Raw genomic sequence first — 24115 nt, forward strand, 5'->3', positions numbered from 1 at the left:
AAATAAATAAATAAATAAATAAATAAATAAAAGAAAAGGTAAAAGAAAACAATATTAAATCTATACTCTGTAATAAAGGGGGAAGGAAATATAGATGAAATGTTAAATGACTTGAGAAGGTCATAATTCTTCTTTTAAAGCTATCACAGGGACAAGAATGAATTATTTTTATTTGTTAAGTAATATTTCTCAGAGTATGTTCTAAGCAACTACGGTTTCAAAATATGTTAATATATATCCCTGGAAACAAAGGATCCCATTGTCTAATAATTGTGAGAAATACTATGTTAAACAAAGTTAAATTGATATCTTAGCCATTTTATTTCTAAGACTTTAATACACTGATTATTTGGAATCACTAAACTTTGGAGGTGAATAAGAGCACAAATTCTAAATGTATTTAACTACAAAAAAATCCCTCCTTTTTTCCCCCCAGAGTAATTCATGAACCTTTTCCTCTGCAGAATATACTTTGGTTGTAGCAGCTAGACATAAGACTCATGTGGAAATTATAAGAGTCTGGTATCAGAAATTTAGGAAAAGTATTCTGCCTATTAAGGCCATATAACAGTCAACTGTTCATTTTTTTTGTTAATAAATTCTTTGCCAATGAAAATATTCAAACGAATAGGCCAGCATGTGGTGTGGTGGTTAAGCGCACTGGACTCCCACATTACTGACCACAGTTTGAGTCCCAAACCTGACAGCTTGCTTTCTCATTTTACCTTTCCCTTTCTCTCTCTCCCTCCCTGGTCAAATTAAAATAAATAAAGTCAAATAAAATAATTCTTTTTTTAAAAAGTTAATATTCAGACAAATTAAAAGGCCACTTATTAGGGATTACATAAAGTAGGTTTGCGTATTGAATAGGGGACTGGATATACTGAGAAGCCTTTCAATTGAGAATTTTATTATTACATGAGTATGAGAGTTGATGAGATTGCCGCTAAGACCCTGTTTCCAATATCTAAGGAGAATAGCAGATACCTTATTAGCTCTAGCAATAGAGTCGATTTAGTCATTCTGGTTGATTATCTTCTGCTTTCTATAATGAAAAGGAAAACAACTATAAAGTAAATGTGAAATGTTGTTAATGTCTTGTTTTCTTTTACCCACATGATAGGATGCTATTTTTAATTTTTACATAGGAACACATCAATTAACTAGAACCTCACTATCTATTAATTCTTAACAGTAATATTTTATTTTTCTCCTTTCCTTTTCACCTTTTACCTTTCTTCTTTCCTTTCCTTTCCTTTCCATTTCTCTTTTCTTCCTACCCTCCCTTCTCTTTCTCCCTTTTTCCTTTCTTTCTTTTTCTTTGGCTACACCTGACTTTTAGTGAAAAATGCAAACTAACTCAAACAGTATTAAGCTAGTAATAATGATTGACACAAATAAATTTTAACAACATTGGAATTAATATCCTATAGTATCTACACCTAAATATATGACTAAATATTGAGCATTTGCAAGCTGAAAGAATTCAGTTTCCACTACATACTCAGTTAAACAGAACAAAACTCAACTACCTACTAAAGCATGGTGGATGCATTTAATTCCTTATAATGATAACAGAATAAACAAGGCTTGACAATAAAAATGGGTACAATTTTTTAGTAATTTGAAATTTTTACATTTTTTAAAAAAGGATTTTGCCAGAGACTGTGAGAGCTCTCTGGAGAGACACAAAGTAAGAAATCACCTCCTGGGGGACTGGCCATGCAGCAATCCTTTCTCCTTCATTCTTCTCATGAGATTCTCAGCATACAAGGGCACATGCCCAATGTGATTTTTAAGTCACCAGATCTGGGACTTGAACCACATCGGCCATGTAGGAATCTAGCACCTTAACCACCATACCATCTGTTGATGCCAAAGATTTTTACCTTTTTAAAAAATATATTATTATTTTATATTTAATCACTGTATATTATTACAGCATACAAAATCAGTCTTCCTGTCATGAATACACTCAATATTAATCCGTTCCAAGTTATTACCATACACATCATCATAAGTAGAAAATTTTCCATTTTTGTGTCCCTTACCTATTTTACTTTCCTTTTTCCCTGATTCCCTCCCTTTTACCCTCACCCATTTCTCACCCTACTTCAACATTGACTGTAGTATCCACGATTGCTCTCCATGTTTCTATACCTTCTAATCTTTCAGTTTTTGCCATAGAGTGCAGACATTCAGTATATATTAAGTGAGGACATACAATGTCTCTCTTTCACAGTCTGACTTTCTTTGCTTAGGATTAAATATTACATATTCATCCACTCTCTATCAAATGCCCAGGGTCTCATTGTTTTATATGGCTGAGTAGTATTTCATAACGTATATGTACCACACTTTTTCAAACCATTTATCTTTTTTAAAAAAATATTTATTATCATTATAGTCTTGTTTCAATTCATTTATCTTTTTGTGGACATTTGAGTTGGTTCCATATCTTATCAATAGTGAATAATGCTACAATAAACACGGATGTGCAAGTGTTTGCTGAGTGTATTCCTATACTTTGTGTATATATACCTAGAAGTAGAATTGTTAGATCATATGGTAGTTATATTTGCAGGTCTTTGAGGAACCTCCATATTGTTCTCCATAGTGACTGTACTAATCTACATTCCCACCAGCAGAATAGGAAAGTTACCTTTTCACCATAGCCTCACTACCACTTATCCTTCTTTATTTTAATTTTTAATTTTATTTTTGAGAGAGATTTTTGCTATAGGGCATGGGCACTTGCTGGAGAGACAGAAAGAGACAGAAAAAGACAGAGAGACAGAAAGTCAATCACCCCCCTCATGGAGAATTGGGGAATTGCCACACTGTAATCCTTTCTCCCTTATTCATCCTCCTCTCGGTATTTGGGCACACACACGTGCCTGGCATGAGTTGTTTGTTTTTATTATTTTTTTTGAGAGGTTTTTGCTATAGGGCACATGTGCTCGCCAGACAGACAGAGAGACAGAAAGCGAGAAATCACCCCCCAGGGGGCATGGCCACGCCACAATCCCTTCTCCTCCATTCTCCTCTCGGGATCTTGGGCATGCATGCACACACACTCGGCATGAGTTTTAAGTCACCACATCCGGGACGCGAACTGTGGTCCACTACATGGGAGTCCAGAGACATAGACATTATGCTAACTGCTGATCCCAACATGAGTTTTAAGACACCAGGTCCCAGACTAAAACTACATAAGAGTCCAGTATTGTAAACGTTATACCATCTGCTGGTCCCCATAGTTTATTTTTATAATTTTAGCCATTCTAGTGGGAGTTAAGTGGTATCTTATTTTGGTTTTGATTTTCATATTCCTTATGATAAGAAATGTTGAGAATTTTTTCATATACTTTTTGGTTGTTTGTATGTCTTCCTAAGAAAGTTTTCTGTTCAGCTCAGTTGCCCATCTTTTAATTGAATTCTTTATTTTTTGTGGGTAAGTTGCTTGAGTTCCCAGTATATTTTATATATCAGTCCCTTATCTGATGGATAGTTTCCAAATATATTCTCCAATATCAAGTCTGATCTCATCACTCTTATTATTGTTTCTTTTGCTGTGCAGAAGCTTTTTAACCTGATGTAATCCTATTTGTCTATTTTTGGAATTATTTCCTGTGTTTTGAGAAGTCTTGAAAAAGTCTTTGCCTACTCCAATGTCTCCAAGAGTTTCCTCTGTGTTATCCACCAGTAGTTTCATAGTTTAAGGTCTCAGGTTTAGGTCTTTGATCCATTTTGATTTGATTTTTGGTAATGGTGAGAAATAGGAGTTGAGTTTCATCCTTCAGCAAATGGATACCCACATTTTCCAGCATCATTTGCTAAAGATATTTTCTTTTCCCACAGGATTGTCTGGTACCTTTTATCAAAAATAAGTCAACTAAGATCAGCAGACTTCATAATCATAATGTCACTGTATTCCCACGTAGTCAACCACAGTTCAGGTCCTGGACCTAGTGGCTTAAAACTCATGCAAGGCATTTGTGCGTGTGGGGAGGAGAAGTGATTGCAGTGTTATTTTCTGTTTTTGTTATTGTTTTTTAAAAAGAGGAGAAAATGTTAGAAGAGACAGAGCAGAACAAGAGTGAGACACTTGCGTAACTGACTCTAGCTGGAGTTCTCAGGGAAGCCCTGGCTTGGGGAGTACTTCACAGCCCTGAAGCTGAACACGAGACCCAACCCAGACAAAGTTGGTGGCCCCCCGGAGGCGTTCTATCTTCCTACACCCCAGGTGTAGGAAGAAGATATAATTTAACACGAGAAAGTCACAAACAAAACTAAAAGCTCTTTACAAAAATGAAGAGAGAGCAAGAGAGAGAGAGAGAAGTTAGAAGGGAAAAAGCAGAACAAGAGGGAGACACTTGCATACCTGACTGCAGGGGACCCCTGGCTGGGAGAGCACTGCATAGCCCTGAAGCTGAACTCAGAGGCCTAAACAAGACAGAAGTGGAGGCCCCTAGAGGCTTTCTATCCTAGATGTAGGAAGGAGAGAGAAATTAAAAGGGGAAAGGCACAAATAAGGCAAAAATGTGTTTTGTTTTGTTAAAAAAGAGGAGAAAAAGTTAGAAGAAACAGAGCAGGATAAGAGAAAGACACTTGCGTACCTGACTGGCACTGGGGTCTGCGAGGGAGCCCTGGCTGGGAGTGTACTTCACAGCCCTGAACTGAAAGCAGAGACCCAACCCACACAGAGGTAAAGGCCCCTGGAGGCTTTCTATTCTAGGTGTAGGAAGAAGTGATAAATTTACATTACAATTAACAAAAGAAAGGTATAAACAAGGCAAAAGCATTTTGTTTGTTTGTTTTTAAAAAGAGAGTGTGAAAATTTAGCAGAGACAGAGCAGAACAAAAGGGAGACATCTGCTTTCTTGACTACCACTGGGGTCTCTTTGGGAGCCCTGGCTGGGGGTGTACTTCACAGCCCTAAAAGGAACCCAGAGGCCCAACGCAGACAGAGGTGGAGGCTTCTGGAGGCTTTCTTTCCTAGGTATAGTAAGAAGTAATAAATTTACATGACAATAGCACAAATAATGCAAAAACCTGTTTATTTTATTTTATTTTATTTTATCTTATTTTATTTTATTTTATTTTATTTTAAAAGGTCCAACCCAGACAGGTGGAGACCCTGGAGGCTTTCTGTTGTAGGTGTAGGTAGAAGAGATAAATTAACAGGAGAAAGGCACAAATGAGGCAAAAAGCTGATTTTTTTGTTTTGTTTTGTTTTGTTGTCTTTTTTTGTCTTTTTTAAAAAGAGGGCGAAAATTTAGAAGAGGCAGAACTGAACAAGAGGGAGACACTTAACTCGAACTGGAGTCCTTTGGGGAACCCTAGCTGGGGTTGTACTTCACAGCCCTGAAGCCAAACCCAGAGGCCCAACCCAAACAAAGGGGGATGCCCTTTGAGGCTTTCTATTTTAGCTGTAGGAAAAAGAGAGAAATTAACATGAGAAAGGCACAAGCAAGGCAAAAAACTTTTTTTATATAAAAAATAGAAGAAAAACATTGAAAAGATATTGAATGATGAAGTGGGGAAATTAATGTATCTGTATTGACTGACATGCATGGCATTCCCTTTTGAAAAAGCAATGTAATACACTGCAAAGTTATATGTAATCCAATGTAATATAAAGAAGATTATGATAATAAAAATAAAGAAATAAAAAATTTTTAAAAAGAGAGTAAGAACAGTTAGAGGGAAAAGAGCAGAACAAGAAAGAGACACTTGGAAACAAGACTGGCACAGGGGTCTGCAGGAGAGCCCTGGTTGAGGAAGTATTTCACAGCACTGAATTGAACCCAGAGACCTAACACAGACAGAGGTGGAGGCCCCTGGAGGCTTTCTATCCTACATGTATGAAGAAAAGTTAAATTAACACAAAAAAAGCACAAACAAGGCAAAAAGTTGTTTTTTTTTATTAAAAAAAAAAAAAGAAAAGTTATAAAGGGTCTGCAGGTGAGCCCTGGTTGAGGAAGTATTTCACAGCACTGAATTGAACCCAGAGACCTAACACAGACAGAGGTGGAGGCCCCTGGAGGCTTTCTATCCTACATGTATGAAGAAAAGTTAAATTAACACAAAAAAAGCACAAACAAGGCAAAAAGTTGTTTTTTTTTATTAAAAAAAAAAAAAGAAAAGTTATAAAGGACAGAGCAGAACAGCAGGGAGACACTGGCATATCTGACTAGCACTGGGCTCTGCAGGGTAGCCCTGGCTGCGAGAGTACTTCACAGCTCTGAACTGAATCCAGAGACCAAACTTAGAAATAAGGTGGAGGCCCCTGGCGGCTTTCTATCCTAAGTGTAAGAAGAAGAGATAATTAAACATGAGAAAGGCAGAAAGATACAAACAAGGCTAAAAGCTGTTTTGTTTTGTTCTCCAAAAAAAAAAAAAAAGAGAGAGAGAGAAATGTTAGAAGGGACAGAGCAGAACAAGAGGGAGACACTTGCCTACCTGTCTGGCACTGGGGTCTGCAGGGGAGCCCCTGCTGTGGGGGTACTTCACAGTCCTGAACTAAACCCAGAGACTCAACCTAGAAAGAGCTGTAGGTTCATTGAGGCTTTCTATCCTAGGTGTAGGAAGAAAACATAAATGAACACGAGAAAGTCACAAACAAGGAAAAAAGTAAAAAAAGTTTTGTTTTCTTTTGTTTTTTAAAGAGAGAGAAAAAAGTTAGAAGAGACAGAGCAGAACAAGAAGGAGACACTTGCTTACCTGACTGACACTGTGGTCTGCAGTGGAGCCCTAGCTTGGGGATTACTTCAAAGCCCTGAACTGAATCCATAGGCCCAACCCAGACAGAGGCGGAGTCTTCTGGAGGCTTTCTATCATAGGTGTAGGAATCAGATATAAATTAACACGAGAAAGGCACATACAAAACAAAAACCTGGGATTTTTTTCTTAAAAAAGAAAGAGACAGAAAAGTTAGAAGGGACAGAGTAGAACAACAGGGAGACACTTGCATACCTGACTAGCACTGGCGTCTGCAGGAGAGCCCTGGCTGGGGGTGTACTTCACAGCACTGAACTGAACCCAGAAACCTAATACAGACCGAGGTGGAAGCCCCTGGAGGCTTTCTGTCCGAAGTATAGGAAGAAGAGTTAATACGTGAAAAGCGTAAACAAGGCAAAAAGCTGTTTTTGTTTTTGTTTTTGTTTTTTAACAAAAGGAGAGAAATTTATAATGGATAGAGCAGAACAGGAGGGAGACACTGGCCTATCTTACTAGCACTGGGGTCTGCGGGGTAGCCCTGGCTGGGGAAGTACTTCACAGCTCTGAATTGAACCCAGAGACCCAACTTAGACTGAGGTGGAGGCCCTTGGAGGCTTTCTATCCTAGGTGTAGGAAGAAGAGATCATTTAACATGAGAAAGGCACAAACAAGGTAAGAATGAGTTTTTATTTGTAAAAAAAAAAAAGAGAGAGGAAAAAGTTAGAAGAGACAGAGCAGAACAAGAGGGAGACACTTGTGTACCTGTCACTGGAGTACTCGGTGGAGCATTGACTGGGGGAGTACTTCACAGGTCTGAAACTGAACCCAGAGGCTCAACCCACACAGAGGTGGTGGTTCCTGGAGGCTCTCTATCCGAGGTGTAGAAAGAGGAGATACATTAACATAAGATAGGCACAACCAACACAGAAAACTGTTTTTTAAAAAATAACTAAAAAAGAGAGAAAGAAAAAAAGTTAGATGGAACAGAGCAGAACAACAGGGAGACACTTGTATACCTGACTGGCACTGGGGACTGCGGGGTAGACCTGTCTGGGAGAGTATTTCACAGCCCTGAACTGAATTCAGAGCCCTAATGCAGACATAGGTGGAGGCCCTTGAAGGCTTTTTATTTTTGGTTTAGAAAAAAAGAAAAAAATTAACAGGAGAATTTCAAGAACAAGGCAAAAATCAGTGTTTTTTGGGGAGCGTTGGCTGGGGGAGTACTTCACAGCCCTGAAGCTCAACCCAGAGACCCAACCCAGACAGAGGTGGAGGCTCCTGGATCCTTTATATCCTAGGTGTAGAAAGAAGAGATAATTTAACATGAGAAAAACACAAAGAAGGCTAAAAGTTGTATTTTTAAAAACAGAAAAAAAGAGAGAAAGTTTAGAAGCGACAGAGCAGTACAAGAGGTAGACACTTGTGTACCTGACTGGCACTGGAGGCTCTGGGGAGCCCTGCCTGGGGGAGTACTTCAATGCCAGAAGCTGAATCCAGAGGTCCAACCCAGACTGAGGTGTAGGCCCCTGGAGGTTTTCTATCCTGAGTTCCTAAGTATAGAAAGAAAGCATACATTTACATGAGACATGAGAAAGGCACAAATAAGGCAAAAAGCTGTTTTTTTTGTGTGTGTGTGTGTTTTTTTTTAAAGATAGAGGTGGGGGGAGTTATAAGAGAGAGCAAATAAGAGAGAGACACTCATTAACCTGACTGGCACTGGGTTTTGCGGGGGAGCCCTAGCCTGGATTGTGAAGTACATCACAGCCCTGAAGCTCAGCCCAGAGACCCAACCCAGACAGAGGTGTAGGCCCCTAGAGGCTTTCTATCCTAGGTGAAGGAAGAAGAGATAAATTTACATGAGAAGGCACAAATAAGGCAAAAGCTGTTTTTGTTTTGTTTTGTTTTGTTTTAAAGAAAAGAAGACTGGAAAAAGTTTTAAGAGACAGAGAAAACAAGAGGGAGACACTGGCGTACCTGACTGGCACTGGGGTCTGTTGGGGAGCCCTGACTGGGGAGTACTTTACAGCCGCAAACTGAATCCATAGACCCAATGCAGAGGTGGAGTCCCTGGAGGCTTTCTATTATAGGTGTAGGAATAAGAGATAAATTAACATGAGGAAGTCACATACAAACTAAAAAGCTGTTTTTGTTTGTTTGTTTGTTTTCTTAAAAAACAAAGAGACAGAAAAAGATAGGAGGGACAGAGTAGCACAATAGGAAGACACTTGCATACTTGACTGGCACTGGAGTCTGCAGGGGAGCCCTGACTGGGGGATTACTTCACAGCCCTGAAGACGAACCTAGAAGCCTAATTGAGGTTGAGGTGGAGGCCCCTAGACGCTACCTATTCTGACTAGCACTGGGATCTGTGGGGGACCCTGGTCTGGAGAGTACTGGACTACATTAATTATTTATTTCCAGGAATATGAAATATCTTTCCTAATTTTTGTAACATTTTCCTTTCTTTTTTGGTTTTTCCTAATTTTCCTTGTAGAGTTATTTTACTTCTTTGTTTGGATTCATTCCTAGATATCTTTTGTGTGTGTGTATGACTATTTTAAGTGGGATTACTTCCTTCTATTCTCCCTCAGTCTGTTTAATGTTAGTGTATAGAAATACTATAGATTTTGTATGTTATTTATATTCTGCCACTTTATTTATTTATCACTTCCAGTAGTTTCTTTGTAGATTCTTTGTGATTTCTATGTATATTATTATGTCTTCTGCAATTAGAAATAATTTCACTTTTCCTTTCCTTATTTTGATGCTTTTATTAATTAAATTTATTTTATTTTCTGATTGCTTTGGCTAAAACTTTAAGCACAGTATTGAAAAGGAGTGAAGAAAGTTAACAAACTTGTCTTATTTATTTCAGTTTTCTGTGGAAAAGCTTTCAGATTTTTCTTATTCAGTATAAGTTAGTTGGTTTTTTTTTACACAGTTTTTATTGTGTTCAGAAATCTTCCTTCTATGCTGATTTTATTAAGAGTCTTAATAATGAAGTTATGCTACATTTGATTTTATTTGATCAAATGCTCTTTCTGAGTCAATTTTTATGATCATGTGGCTCTTGTCCTTCCTCTGTTTATATCATGTACTATATTGTTTTTAATATGTTGAATCACCCTTGAATCCTTGGAATAAAGCTTACCTTATTGTGGTATTTAATTTTTTAATGTGTCATTGAATATGATTTGCTAGTATCATGTTGAAAATGTGTGCATCTGTATTAATTATGAATACTAGTCTGCTCATTTCTGCTTATGTCTTTGTTTGATTTTGTTATCAGGATGTTGAAAGCTTCCTAGAATGAATTTAGGTGGGCTCTTTATTTCTGGATTTTTAGATATGTATTGAGTAAAATGGGTATTTGTTCTTCTTTTAAAATTTTTAAAAATTCAGTGGTGAAGCTGGGAACCAGCAGTTAGTGTGATGGCTATGTCGCTGGACTCCCACGTAGTCGACTGCGGTTCGCATCCCGGACCCGGTGGCTTAAAACTCACGCCGGGCACGTGTGCGTGCGTGCCCAAGATCCCGAGAGGAGAATGGAGGAGAAGCGATTGCGGAGTGACCATCCCCTCTGGGGGGTGATTTCTTGTTTTCTGTCTCTATGTCTCTCTCTGTCTGTCTGGCGAGCGCACGCGCCCTAGAGCGAAAACCTCTCCAAAAAAAAAAAATCATGAAAAAAAAATATTCAATGGTGAAGCAATTAGGACCTGAGTTTTTTGGTAGACTATTACTAATTAAATTTTAGTGTTTATTATTGGTATATTCAGGCTTGCTATGTCTTTCTGATTGAGTCTTGGTAGATAAAATGTGTCCAGAAATTTGTCCATCTTATCTGGGTTTTCTTTTTTTTTAGTTCCAACTTTTAATTTAATTTATTGCCTTTATAGTTCTTTTATTGTTTATTTCATTTATTGCTGCTTGAATCTTTATTATTTATTTTCTTCTGGTGTTTTTTTGTCTTTTTGGTGGTGAAATTTCTCCAATTCCATGAGGTGTGTTAAATTTTCTTTTTTTAGTCAATGAATTAAATAATTTATTTTCAGTCATTCACTATACATCAATCCAGTATACAAAATGAGATTTTCTGTCCAGAATACATTGTATGTTGGCTCAATCAAGGATATTACCATTCATGTTATCATCAACAAATAATTTTCTATTTCTTATTTCTTATATATTTTGCTTTTTTTCTCCCCTTGATTTCCTACTTCTCCCCCTCTGCCAATTCCTCCCTTTCTCCCACACTGTCTTTGGTATGTACAGTTTTCCATGCCCTTTTTCACATATTATTGATTCACTATAGATCTTAATTGATTTAAAAACTTTCAATAGCAAGCACAGCTGATATATACCTATCTATGAATACATGTCTGACTTTAGGCATAAACCTCAGTGAGTAAAGTGAACATACTACAAAGTAGCACCTCAGTGGGGCTATATAGCTTACTGCAGTCATTAAATAGGTATTAATAATTATTTTCAATGTATTTTTTATTTCAAGAAAATCAGCTCTAGTTTTAATAGATTAAAATTTAAAAAATGTTAAGAGAAATTTGCTTAGAATTTAAAGTCAGGAAAAAGGTTAGAATTCAGTTCAAATAGTAGTAGATGAACCTATCAACAGTTCAAGAGAAGGTAGGAATCCTTAAATATAAAAATCAAAACATTGAAGAAAATCAGTAATGTTTTAGTATAAAGTACAAAAATTCTATTTCACTAGTTCAAACATGTAGTAATTAATTTCTCTTCTATTGAATTTGCAGTGTTATTGTGGTCTGATTTTTCCATTTAATCTCTGGAAGTTAACATTCAACTCCAGACTTCTCCTTGCCATTAAGATGGCTATTTTCTTGGTGGTTTTTTGTACTCTTATTTCTGTGTGTCTGACTTTAGTTTTCCTGCTATAACACTTTCTTCAGTACTTCTTAGAGAGCTGATCTGGTGTTGGTAAATTATTTCAGATTTTGTTTACCTGAGAATGTTTTTGTCTTTTCTTTCCATATGAAGGATAATCTTACCAGGTATAATATTCTTGATTGAAATAGTTTTTCATTTAGCACTTTGAATATATTTTCCCGTTCTTTCCTTGCTTACATTGTTTCCTATGAGAGGTCCAACGTTAATCTGATGGGATATTCTTTGAAAGTAACTTGACATTTTTATCTTGTTGATTTAAATATCTTGTCTCTGTGATTTTGGGCAATCTGGCTATGATATAACTTGGAGAAGAACTTCTTGGGTTGATTCTATGTGGGGTTCTTTTTATTTCTTGGATCTGGATATTCGAGTGCCTCTCTAGGTTTGGAAAGTTTTCTTCCAGGATTTCATGGAATAGATTATCAATGACCTTAGTTTCTTCACCTTCTGAGATACTGATGAACTGGATGTTTGGGTGTTTAATGGTGTCTAGTATTACTCATATGTTATTCTCATTTGGCGGGTTATTTTCTCAGTCCTTTTAATGAATTTTTCTAGCTTAGAGATTCTATCTTCTACATCTGAGATTCCATCTGCATGATCTAACCTGTTTTGATATTTTCAAAGAATGTTTTGATTGCCTATATTACAGCCTTCATCTCTAACAATTCTGTTTGATTATATTTATGATGTGTATCTTCTCTTTTAGATCATGCAGGAACTTCTCACCTCCTGGAACTTGGTGTCTCTTTTCTTCTGCATCTTCTGGAGTTCATTGTCTCTCTTCTCTTGCATATTTAGCTTTGTCACTGTGAATATTTTAAATTCTTTATCTGGCTTCTCCATCAGTTCCCTTGTATTCTTGGTTGAGGAAGAGGAATTATTCTTTTTCCTTAGAGGAGAGATATTTTCTTTGTTTCTCATATTTCTTGTGCCTCTGTGGTGGTTTCTGGTCATCTGATGGATTATACTTTTTGTCCTACTTTTTGGAGTTAAATCAGAGTATTCAGAGGAATGCAGGATGAGGTGAACTGTTGTCTCTAAAAGTACTGTTTTTTTCCCCTTTGCACAGCTGATTCAATGAAAATTGAGGATTAATCTGACCCTAAAAGTATTCAGATATTTGGCTACTCTGCACCTAGACCTGTGTTGAAAATCAGAGTGAGGAGGCAGAGCAGAAAAGTGAGAAAAATAAAAAGTAAAGGAAAAGAAAGAAAAAAACAAAGGACAGGAAAAAAAGCAAAATAAATTTAAAAAAAAAAGAAAAAAATGTTGTCCAAAAATGAAAACTGCTGCCATGCTGTGCAAATAGGGATGCTCAGAACTCAAAGATAGATGGCTGCTGATTGGTTTGTCTTTTGAGAGCAGGGAGAACGGTAGGGATTAGCAAGACAAAAGAGTGGCAGGCAGCAAAGAAGTATATTATTATTATTATTATTTTGGAGGAGAGGTTTTTGCTATACGGTGCATGTGCTCACCAGAAAGACAGAGACAGAGAGACAGAAATCACCCCCCAGGGGGGATGGCCACGCCACAATCCTTTCTCCTCCATTCTCCTCTCAGGATCTTGGACACACATGCACACGTGCCCAGCATGAGTTTAAGCCACCGGGTTCTGGACTCAAACTGCAGTCGACTACATGGGAGTCCATTAATATAGCCATTACGGCATCTGCTGGTCCCAATTTAAAAATTAAATATATATATATATATATTTAATCACTATACATCACTTTGCTTGTAAGTTGTATTTATCAAACATGAATACAATTCACACCAGTCCAGTTGAGGATACAGTACACATTATCGTCGACAAACTATTTCTGTGTCCCGTAAATATCTTGCCTCCCTATTTTCCTCCTTAATTGCTCTCCTTACATTCTGCCCCTTCTCCTACCCTCTTCTCATATTGTCTCCAGAATCTTTAACAATTTTGAATGCTTCCATGTCCTCTAATTAGCTAGATCTGGGGAGCATGAGGGTGAAGTCTAGGCAAAGAGTCTTTGGTGGTCATAATCCTGTTGTTAGATTTTCTATTTGCCACCTTCTGTCTCCTTTCCTTGTGTGCACTAATTGCTATGAACTTTCCTCTTATGACTGCTTTTACTGTGTCCCATATGTTATGAAAACTGATGTATTCATTATCATTGCTTTCAATGAATCTTTCGATTTTTATCTTAATTTCTTCAGAGATTGTGAGGTCGTTCAGCAGTAAGTTATTTAGTTTTCATATGTTTGTGTATTTTTTTTTTTTACTGATTTCTTTTTTCTTTTTTGGGGGGAGAGGTTTTTGCTATAGGGCATGTGCGCTCGCCAGACAGAGAGAGACATAGAGACAGAAAGTGAGAAATCACCCCCCCCAGGGAGGATGGTCACGCCACAATCCCTTCTCCTCTATTCTCCTCTCGGGATCTTGGGCACACACACACATGCACCCGGCATGAGTTTTAAGTCACCGGGTCCAGGACGCGAACCGCGGTCGACTATGTGGGAGTCCAGCGACATAACCATTACACTAACTGCTGGTTCCCCATATGTTTGTGTATTTTTGAGAATTCTTTTGCAGTTATTTTCAAGTTTAATCCCATTGTTGTTGGACAAGATGTTATATGTAGTTTGGATACCTTTGAATTTGTAAAGGACTGGTTTTTGCCCTATGATATGGTCAGTCTTTCCTTTTTTTTTTTTTTTTTTGGAGAGGTTTTCGCTATGGGGTGCATGAGCTCGCCAGAAAGATAGAGAGAGACAGAGCAATAGAAAGCAAGAAATCACCCCCAGAGGGGGATGGCCATGTCGCAATCCATTCTCCTTGGGCACGCACACACACGTGCCCGGAGTGAGTTTAAGCCACTAGGTTCGGGACTCGAACTGTGGTCAGCTACATGGGAGTTCAGCGACATAGCCATTATGCTAACTGCTGGTCCCATATGGTCCGTCTTTAAAAATATTCCTTGCAGGAGAGAAGAATTTATATATTGTGGTTGTTTGGTATAAAGTCTATAGATGCCTGTCAAGTCTATTGAATTTATGTTGTCATTTATATTGGGAATCTCTTTGCTTATTCTTTTGTCTAGAAGATCCATCCAGAGAAGACAATAAGGTGTTAAGATCCTCAGTGGTTAATGGGTTGTAATCTATCTCTCCCTTTAGATGTACAAGTCTTGCTTTCATGTAGTTGTGTGCTTCATTTTTGAGTGCATTGATCTTTATAAGTGTAATATCTTCTTGGTGAATTAGACTTTTCAGTAGTATACTGTGTCCTTTGTATCTTCTTAATTTTTTGTCTTAAACTCTATTTTGTCTGATATCAGTACTGTGAGTCATGCCATCTTTTATTTCCGTTTGCATGGTATATTTTCTTCAGTCTTTTACTTCTAGTCTATGTATGCCTTTATCCATGAGGTGTGTTTCTTGTAGACAACATATAGAAGGCTTCCATTTTTTTTAACCATTCAGCTTTTCTGTGTCTTTATGTTGAAAAATTTAATCCATTAACGTTTAATGTTATTATTGATATTTGCAGTCTTATCTCTATCATTTTGTTAGCCATTTTAGGGTCTTTTTGAGAGAGATATTTTTGCTATAGGGGCATGTGCTCTCTAGAGAGACAGAGAAACAGAAAGTGAGAAATCACCCCACAGAGGAATAGCCATGCTTCATTCCTCTCTCCTCCGTTCCCCTCTCAGGATTTTGGGGTATACATGCAAATACAACCACCATGAGTTTTAATCTGTTGGGTCCAGGACTTAAACCATCGTTGACTATGTGGGAGTTTCACAACATAACCATTATGACATTAGCTGGTCCCTGTTTTGTGCTCGCTTATTTCTATTTTCCTCTGTTCAGTTTTCTTGATATAGTACTCTTTTCAGTACTTCTTGTAGAGCTGACTTAGCTAACTTTTGTACATTTGTTCTGTTTTTGTTTATCAGGGAATGTTTTTATTTCTTCTTCACATTTAAGGATAGTTTTTCTGGGTATAGTATTCTTGGTTGGAATTGTTTATCTTTTAAGAATTTAAATGTTTTTCCATTCTTTTCTTACTAACATCATTTCAGTTGACAGATCTTGTTAGCCCAGTTGGATAGCCTTTGTATGGAACTTGACCCTTCTCACGTGTCATTTTTGGAATTCTGCTTTTGATTTTTCCAATCTGTCTATCCTGTGTTGAGCAGAGAATCTTCTTATGTTGATTCTATTTGGTGGCTTTTGTGCTCCCTGGATTTGTATACCTTTATGTTTCTCTAGATTTGGAAAGAATTCACTTAGTATTTCATAAAAGGCATTTTCTTTGGCTTTACAAGCTTTGTTGCCTTCTGAAACCCCATTATTCAGATATTTGGGTGTTTAATGGTTCTAGTATTTCCCATATGTCTTCCTCATTTTACTTAATTTTTTTTTCTCTTTTGTGGTTTGGATTAAGTCACAGGCTTTTTTTTTTTTTTTCCAGATCAGAGGTTCTTTCTTCTACATAATCCAATATGACATTGATGCTTTTGAGGTAGATTTTTATTTCTTGCATTGTATTCTTCATTTCCAGAAGTTGTATTTGATTCTTTTCTAGAGTGTCTGACTCTTAATGGAGTTCCTCCTTCATGTCTTGGAAGGATTATCTAATTTCTTGGAGTAGATTTTACCTTTCTTCTCACATCTCTTTCAGTTTTGTTGCAACAAACATTCTGAATTCTATTTCTGTCTTTTCTAGGAGTTCTTGTGTGTGTGTGTGTGTGTGTGTGTGTGTGTGTGTATGTTTTCATAGTTTTTGAGGAGTTGCTGTGTTCTTCTTAGGGGAACATAATTCCTGATGGTGAGGCACTTGCTTTACCCTACCAGTTTGAGATTTTTTTCCAGGGCTGTATGCTTGCACACTTCTCTGTGGTGTACTTTAGTGCCACACTAGTTTTCTTCTTGTTTTCAAAATTTTCTAATTTTGATGTGGCTGAGCACTTACTTGATGAGACTTATGTTAAGGTAGTAGGTATAGTTGCATGTTATGTGTGACAAGTGGGCCTGATGAACCTGCTCCTCTATGGCTCTGAGACCTGCAGAAAGCTTGGCCAGTTGTGGAAGATGCCACAGAACAACTCCCATGCCTTACTGTATCTGGAAGATGCACAAGTCTTTTCCGGAGTATGTGAAAAGCTTCCATGACCCTGCCCCTTTCTCCCTGACAGAGGGCTTGACCAATGGTGGAAGACCTAGCAAACCTCAAAGATAGATTTTGAATCTTTATTATCTCAATTGATATTGCTTTAAATTTCATTGATTTATGCTCTCATGTTTAATTTTTTATATTTAATTCAGATTAAATTTGCTTAAATATTTGTATTTTTCTATGGAGGAAGCTTAGATTATTGATTTTTTAGTCTTTCTTCTTTTATATTTATTAAAGTCTTAAGATTTTCCTCTAAGCATTACATTTGCTGTATCTCACAAAATTTTTAAGTTTTAATTGTGTTTTTCAGTTTTTATATTAGATGAACAATAATCATATATACTTATGGTAGATAATGTACTGTTTTGATAAATGTACATAATATTTAATGAAAAAATTAAGGTATTATATTTATCACATCAAAAATTTATTATTTTTTGTGTTGACAATATTCAAAATCCACTTCTGTTAGAAATATATAATATATTGGGAACCAGCAGTTAGTGTAATGGCTATGTTGCTGGATTCCCACGTAGTTGACCACGGTTCACGTCCCGGACCCGGTGGCTTAAAGCTCACGCCGGGCACGTGTGCGTGCATGCCCAAGATCCCAAGAGGAGAATGGAGGAGAAGGGATTGTGGCATGACCATCCCCTCTGGGGGGTGATTTCTCGCTTTCTGTCTCTATGTCTCTCTCTGTCTGTCTGGCGAGTGCACACGTCCTGTAGCGAAAACCTCTCAAAAAAAAAAAAGAAATATATAATATATTGTAGTTACCTTTGTCAACCTATTACTGAACCCCCAAATTTGATCTTATTCCCCCTTAATTTTGTCTATTAATCAAACACTTCCAAACATCTCTCCCCTTTTTCTCTCAGATTCTAGAAATCACTAGTTTGTTCTATACTTTCATGAGATCAACTATTTTAGCCATTATATTTAAGAGAGCATAATTATTACTTTTCATTCTTTAAAATTTATTGATATATTATTTATTTTAATTTGACCAGAGAGGGAGAGAGAGAGAGAGAGAGAGAGAGAGAGAGAGAGAGAGTAAGCGGGGGAGAGCACAAGAGAGGGGGAAGTGAAAAAGCAAGCCACCAGGTCTGGGACTCAAACCATGGTCAACTGTGTGGGAGTCCAGCGCCATTAACCACCATGCCACCTGCTGGCCCTATTTAGTATTTTTCTTTCTGCATCTAGTTTATTTCACTTAACATTATGTCTGCCAGACCCATTAATGTTGCCATAATTGATAATTTTTATCCATTGTGTGGCCAAAGAGATTCCATTTTCTACACATATATGCCACATTATCTTTATTCATTTGTATGTTTATGGATACAGGTTGATCTCAAATTTTGGTTGTTGCAAATTGTGCTGTAACAAATATAGGAGTGAAGACATCTCTTTGTCCATTTATTTTTATTTCTTGGAACATATACTCACAGCGAAATTACTGAATCATGTATTAGTTCTATTTTAAGTGGTCCGATGAATCACTGTACTATTTTCCATTGTGACTGAGCCAATTTACAATTCCACTAGCAGTCTATAGAAGTTCCCTTTTGTTCACATCTCACAAGAATTTTTTTGTTTTGTGTTTGAGGTTACTTGCTGTTAAATTATTCTTCCTTTGGTGGTGGCATGTTACCTTGGATTTTCATTTTCTTGTTGCCTTGTATTGATGTCTAAATTTGATTGTACAGTCATATTTCCAGAGTTTAAAATGCATTTTGGTTCAAGAAATATTTCAAGATGTTTGTCTAAGAAAAAGTTATGAATAAGACCTCAAAAGCAGAGGCAAAAAATTAAAAATAAATAAGTGGGATTATATAAAAATAAAAAGCTTCTGTACAGCAAAATAAAAAAATAAGAGTGATGACATAATCAACTCAGTGGGAGAAAACACTAGATATCTTTATGCAGAAATATTAATTGGAGTTTCTTTATTATACCATACACAATAATGAACTTAAAATTTATTAAAGTTTTAATCATTAGACTTGAAGTTGTAAAAAATCCCAGAATAAAAACAAAAGGGAAAACCTTCAAGACTCTGGTCTTTGGAATGATTGTTTTGGCTATGTTGTCAAAAGTACAAGCAACAAAAACAAACCAACCCATCATCAAATAATAAAAAATTAAAAATAACCAAAACTAAACTAGGAAGTTTTTACATAGTAAAAGATACAATTAGAAAATCAAATAACTCAGCATAATTGCTATGTCACTGGACTCCCATGTAGTCGACCACGGTTCAAGTCCCAGACGCAGTGGCTTAAACTCACACTGGATGAGTGTGCATGTGTGTCCAAGATCCTGAGAGGAGAATGAAGGAGAAGGGATTGTGGCATGGCTGTCACCTCTGGGGAGTTATTTCTCACTTTTGTCTCCTTGTCTCTCTCTGTCTTTCTGGTGAGTGCATGTGCCCTATAGCAAAAACCTCTCCAAAAAAAAAAAAAAGATAACTCACTGAAGAGAAGAAAATATTTATAAACTTTATATAAGATAAGGGTTTAATATCTAAAATATGAGAAAAATCAGCCATATTCCATATCAAATTAATAGAAAAATAAAAACAGGCAAAAGATCATTATAAACATTTACATATCAACATAGGAAAACATAAATTAGCCAAAAGGCATATGAGGAGTGCAAATCAAAACCACAATGAAGTATCACCTCACACCTTTTAAGATGAATATTATAAAAAGTTAAGGCATGTTAAGTATTGGTGAGGATGTGTAGAAAATTAAATTTATATATATTGTTGGTAGAAAGGTAAATCAGTAGAACCATTATGAAAAGCAATATGAAGGTTTCTCAAAAAAAATTTAGAAGAAAACCATCACATTTCCTGGCAGACATCACAGTTTATATTTAACACCTCACTAGAGGCCTCTGGCTACCTCCACCACCAATGTCACAATCCAAGTTGTGCTGATAATCTTCTCCATCATCTTTTGGGTACCATGTCTCTACCCTGGTGCATCATGTTTGCTGTATAGTTGTCCTAATAGTAAGAATTCTACTATGACTCACCTTATTTATGTTCTTATTCCTCTCCTGGGCTCTGCTCTATCTTGTATAATGCTGACATGAGAGATGGAAACTCAACTGAAGATTCCTGGATTCTGTGAAGGGGATTTAAAATCAAGATGGCTGATAAAAAGATTGAATAGAGATTGTAATATGCTGGTTGATTATAAAGCTGAATATTGGATCAAATTTATCTTGGCTATGTATCTTTTTTTCTTTTTTTTTTACTGTCTAAAAGTAAAAACAAGTAAGGATCCCTGAGCAACAGTACAAGATGTGTTTTTGGTCCTTCTAAATCACTGCCATTGTTGGTATCATGGTTAGATTTATCTACATCTCTAAGGGCTATTTCACCACAGCCTGGTTTGCTGTTGGCATAAGAGGAGCCACTTCCTTAATCCTCATCCAGCTGGTGATTTTGATAGACTTGGGCCATTCTTGGAATAAATTATGGTTAAATCAAATGGAAGAAGAAAACTCAAGGTTCTGATATGCTTTTTTTTTTTCTCTTTGTAACAAGACATTTTGTCATTCTGCCTGTTTTCTTAGTCTTGCTGCTCTACAAAATACTGCATTAAACCAATGTGTACGCAAAAAATAGGCTCATCATCAGAATACATTTGATATTTTGCATTGCAATTTCCATTATATTCATCCATCCAAAACTTTAGGAATACCAATTTTATTCTGGATTCATGCAGCATTATTTTTTACACCAATAAGCTATGTCAAATTAACATAATCATTTCTGCAGTTTCAATGTGCTGAGCATCATTACAGAAATAACTGCATCAACCTTAACGCCTAGAAATTCAATTTTTCTTTACTTATACTTTACCATAAAAGAGTGTGTCTTTTCTGGAAATGGAGAATTTTATTGAACTGATAATCTTTGTTTTCTGCCTTTAGTATTCTATTATTCACACTTTCAGCATTAGTCGGTGACTTCATGAACAACAAAAGAGGGAGTTCATTATAGCTATTCCTTCCAAATCATAATCTGACTTCCCTGTACATTTTAATGACCCTGACCACCTGGTATAGCCTTGATGCAGTGTTCCAGAGCATAACCAGCAAGTGACTAGTTGTGAAGGTCAAGATCAGCTCCATCTGAGACTTCCTATTCCTTTACATTTGGACCCTTGTGATTCTCTTTATCCTTACCAACAGAAACTTCAGCTGAACCTCTAAATGCCTAATACTTCACTGAAATTCATAAAGGTCTCCTTTGGGAAACCCTACAAGTTTAACTTTTCAATTCCCGTCAGCTTAATTATTAAGTGAAAATTTTGCAAATTTTACTAAACCCAGATTTATATTAGAAGCTAAGATCGAATAATGCATGGTATAGAATTTGAACGTTTTATTTATATGATAGTATGTTTATTTCTAAGGACACAGTACAAATGAAATTTTTTGTGTGTGTTTTAAATTACACAGCATAGCTGTGCTGTGGAAAGCTTTTAAATAAGAACCGGTAGGTTGGGGACCAACAGTTGGCATAATGGCTATGTCGTTGAACTCCCATGTAGTCGACCATGGTTTGAGTCCCAGACCTGGTTACTTAAACTCACACCTGGTGCGTGTGCATGAGTTTCCAAGATCTGGAGAAGAGAATGGAGGAGAAGGGATTGCGGTGTGGCCCTCACCCCTGGGGGGTGATTTTTTTGCTTTCTTTTTCTCTGTCTCTCTCTGTCTTTCTGGCGAGCTCATGCGCCCTATAGCAAAAACCTCTGATGTAACAGAAATATATTGTATATTTGAGGCCATAATTTATGTATTTTTATCACAGTGTCCTTAAAAAGCAAGCAAGAAAAAAAAACATTTATATAATACTCTTCCTGTGGGTAATTATTTACTTGTATGCACTCTCTGTTCAGTACTTAAACTATTAAGAGGTGTAACAACATAGTTCTTTTAGGAAGAATTATGTATGTGGGTCCTTCCCCAGAAAAGTATGCTTTGATATGTCTACTGTTTCTATACCTTGAGTTTTACATTGTTTTATACTACAATATTAGTACTGCTTGACTCAAGTCTTACTGTGGCTTTGCTATATATGTGAATTTCAATAAATGCTTTGTGGAATTGGTTAAAATGACGGTTCACAAAACTATAGTCTATATAATTATTTTGCTATGAGTATATAAATATAAAATGTGTGCAAATTTATTATATTTGTAATATAAAGAAAATAATTAAAATACAAAGACAAAAAATAGAAATGAAAACACCATACAGTCCAGAAATTCCACTTTTGGGTATATTTTTCTAAGGGCAATGTAATCAGTACCTCATAAAGATAGCTGTACCATCCTGTTCACTGCAACATTATACACAATATCCAAGATGTGAAAACAATGAATGTTTAGTTAGTGAATGAATGGATGAGGAAAATGTGATACGTGTCTATGTGTATATGCATTTGCATACAAATCATATACACACATGATGGGATACCATTCACCCTTAAAAATAAAAAAAAATCCTGCCTTTACTTAAATAAGTGAATTAACCAGGAGGACATTATTCTGAGTGAAATAAGATAAACATAGAAGGAAAAATACTACATGAACACATTTACATATGGACCCAAAGAAGCTGAACTCATGAAAACAGAGAAGATATTGGGTACCAGAGGTTGGTGGTTGGGAGAAGTGAAGAGATATTGGTCAAAAGGAAAAATGTGCTGTTATAAGATAAATAAGTTCTGCATACCCAGCATAGAGCACAGTGACCAAAGGTAATAATTGTATGTAATTGAAAGTTACTGAGTAGATCTTAAGTATTCTCAACATGCAAAAAAGGGTAACTATATTAGTGATTAATATGTTGAATAGCTTGATTATGATAATCATTGCACAATGCATACATACACCAAGACATCATCTCATAAATATGTATAACTATTCCATGTCAATAAAAATTATAATAAAATTAAACTTACTATGAAGTGAAGCAAGCCTTACTGTGAAAGAGAGGCAATCTATACTAAATGTTAGCACTTTTTGGAAGAAACTGAAAGATTGAAAGTTATAAAGGTATGTACAGCAACTGTGGATACTAGAGACAGTGTGGGAAATGGGAGAGGGTGAGATGGAGGGAATTAGGGGGAAAAGAAAGAAACAAAACATTTAAAAGACACAAAAATAGAAAATTATCTGTTGATGATAATGTGTTTGGTAATATTCTCAAATCAAAATACAGTGTACTTATGATGGGAAACATTTCTTTTTTTTCTTTTTTTATTTCATTTTCTTTTATACATTCAATCACATTATTATTTGGCTTACAAAATGGATATTTCAACATGTGAACATTTATCCCTAGTACAGTTGATAAAACTACAAAATATCTTCAACAGATAATACCACATTTCTTTGTGCCATTAATGCTTTGCCTCCCTATTTTTCTTCTAAATGTCCTTCCTCAGACCCTCCTCTTTCACACACACTGTATCTGGTATTTACAACTATATTCTGTGTTTCTATATCCTTTAGTCAATTAGTTTTGTGTCCTGCACTATGTGACTGAAACTAATTGACTAAAGGAAACATTTATTTTAGGTCTATTTGTTTCATAATGTTGTTTAAGCCTGCTGTTTCCTTGTTGATTTTCTTTCTGGATGTTCTATAATATTATTGAAAGTGGAGTACTAGAGTTTGTTACTATTACCTTTCTGTGTGTTTCTTCTTTCAGATGCATTGATGTTTGCTTTATATACTTAACAGCTCAGATTTTGCATGCATGTATATTTTTAATTGCTATATATTCCAGATGAATTGACTGTTTATTATTATGTAATTTATTTCTTTGTCTCTTATGACAGTTTTTGATTTAAAGTCTTTCTTTTCATTTTTATGAAATTTATTGTAAAAGTTCTGGTTACCTTTATTTTTTTATAATGAATTTATTTATTTTTATATACATTCAATGACAAAAAGCTTATGAAGTGAACATTTCAATATGTGAACATTTCTCCCCAGTCTCATTGATCAAAATATCTTCAACAGATTACACCACACCTCCCCATCTCGTAAATGCTCTGCCTCTGTATCCCTCCTCCAAATGTCCTTCCATAGACCCCACTCTTCCACACACACTACATCTGGCATTCACACCCATATCTTGTGTTTGTACATCCTTTAGCCCATCAGTTTCAGTTATAGAGTGCAGACACTCAGTATATATTAAGTGGGGACATACAGTGTCCCTCCTTCATAGCCTGGCTTGCTTCACTCAGCAGTAAATCTTCCATATTCTTCCACT

General features: G+C 36.2%; 1 pseudogene; it reads right to left on the bottom strand.

Annotated features, from left to right (window-relative positions):
• LOC102480043 (zinc finger protein Pegasus-like) overlaps positions 1 to 24115 on the bottom strand; it is a 78212-nt pseudogene that overhangs the window by 24701 nt on the left and 29396 nt on the right.

The sequence above is a fragment of the Tupaia chinensis genome, unplaced genomic scaffold (assembly GCF_000334495.1).
Source record: "Tupaia chinensis unplaced genomic scaffold, TupChi_1.0 Scaffold149780_1, whole genome shotgun sequence".
NCBI lineage: Eukaryota > Metazoa > Chordata > Mammalia > Scandentia > Tupaiidae > Tupaia > Tupaia belangeri.